Source organism: Mus pahari, chromosome 20 (genome assembly GCF_900095145.1).
Source record: "Mus pahari chromosome 20, PAHARI_EIJ_v1.1, whole genome shotgun sequence".
Taxonomy (NCBI): domain Eukaryota; kingdom Metazoa; phylum Chordata; class Mammalia; order Rodentia; family Muridae; genus Mus; species Mus pahari.
In genome coordinates, this window is record NC_034609.1 from 44775468 (window position 1) to 44777541 (window position 2074).

Genomic DNA, 2074 nt, shown 5'->3' on the forward strand with positions numbered 1-2074 from the left:
TTTCTGAGTTCGAGGCCAGCCTGGTCTACAAAGTGAGTTCCAGGACAGCCAGGGCTATACAGAGAAACCCTGTCTCGAAAAAAAAAAAAAAAAAAAAAAAAAAGATGCAGCCTTTGCAGCCTTACATTTCTACTAAAAGCAGGAAAACTACACCGAAGAGCTAACCGAGCTTGCGACGATAAATGTGTTAGTGACAGGAAATAGGAAAACAGGACAGTGTATTTCTCAGTGGGCTGCCTCTTAAGTTATTGAGACAAGTCGCATTTTGTGCGTGGTAGCTGCAATCCCAGCACTTGGCAGAATGGGGACTGAGGTCACCCTTGGCTACGCTGAAGTTGGAAGTCAAGCCTAGGGTGCTTGAAACCCAGTCTCAAAAGACTCAAGTGTCGACTTGGGGTCATCCTGGTGGCTCACGCCTGCAATATCAGCACCCAGAAGGCGGAGGTAGCAGGAGAGAGGCAAGTTCGAGACCAACGTCGCCTACCGTACGAGACCTTTGGAATAAATAAAAACATCGTGAACAGAAGCGTCTATTCGTCCACTCGTGTCAGATGCCCAAGTGGTGTGGTACGAAGTGGGGAAAGGCCCTGCACCAGGCTCCGGGATGCAACCGAGGCGCAGCCACATTGCTAGCCTGAAGGGCTCTGCGGGGCGTATGGACCGGGTGGCACCCAAGTGACCCCCCCCCGAGGCCGCCGTCCCCACGGGACAAGACGCCCTGCTCCCCTCGACGCTCTTGAGCAATTCTTGTTTACTTGTTCAGAAGAGCGGGTGACGCGGAGATTGACTGCACCGCGGGCCAATAGTTTCCCAGACAACAAAGCCGACGTGCGGCTTCCTCCAATCAATAAGACGTGCGGGCGGGGCGAGTCGTGCGCAGGCCCGGCAGCCCGGAGCACGCTCGGGGTCCCGCGTTCTCCATGTTGAGTGTGGCGCGCTTCGGGTCTGCGCGGCGGCCGGAAGGGCCCGCCCGGCTTCCGTTGTTCTGACTTCCGGCTCTCCGCGTTCCTGGTTGGAGCCCCGCCCCTCCGCTGGCAACGAGCGTCGGTTTCTGGTTGTCACTGATCTACTCGTATGAATTGGCACTGCGGTGGGAACTTGTAAAGCGCCACTGCTCGGGCTAAAGAAAGAGCAGTTTGGTTGATATGCCCGTTTTTACTTGTTATTTATTTTTTAGACAAAGGCGCATTATGTAGACCGGGATGGCAAGGAAGTCGCAGAAACTGTCCAACATCTGCATCCAGAGTAGAGAGACCACGCCCAGTTAGTAGCTAAGTTTAAAAGCACCAGAAATCCCCTGAATAAATAGAATAAGCCAATAGAAACTCTGTGTTCCCGCCTTTCTACTGTATGAGAACTATCTCAGAAATACATTCCGATGAAAATCACACATGTAATCAAGTCATACTCTGTATCGTAAAATCGAGCATCTTTCATTCGGGTTTTGGTTGGGGGTGGAGCGCGGGGTCTTTTGGAAACTGGGCAGGCACCCCACTACTGAGCATGGTGGCCCCCTTGCCTAGCGGGTGTCTGACCCTGATTCAGTAAGTCTTGCGCTAATAGAGAAAACCAAACAATCTGGTGACTGGGATCGCCTAAGTGACTCGGGCATACTCCTGTTTGCAAGTCTAGGACTGCTTCTCCTCTTTGCATGTGAAGAAAACTTAGTCTGGTCTGAATAGAATCTGTACTGTGAGTATAAGAGCCTTTCGCCCAGAGGGTAGGTGAGCCTTGTAAAGCCCCACTGACCCCCACCCAAACCCCCGTGCCCCCATGTTTGGTTTGTTTTCTTCTCAAGGCGTAGGGTTGGGATGTAGGGTTCTAGGTTCACACTGCAAGGAGAACTCGGGTCTTTCTAAGGTGTAGACAAACATTGCAAGACAAAACAACAAGCCAGGCGCGTGGTGGCGCACGCCTTTAATCCCAGCACTCGGGAGGCAGAGGCAGGCGGATTTCTGAGTTCGAGGCCAGCCTGGTCCACAAAGTGAGTTCCAGGACAGCCAGGGCTATGCATTGAAACCCTGTCTCAAAAGACCAAAGAACAACTCTGTCCATCTGTCCGAGGCTCTCGAAT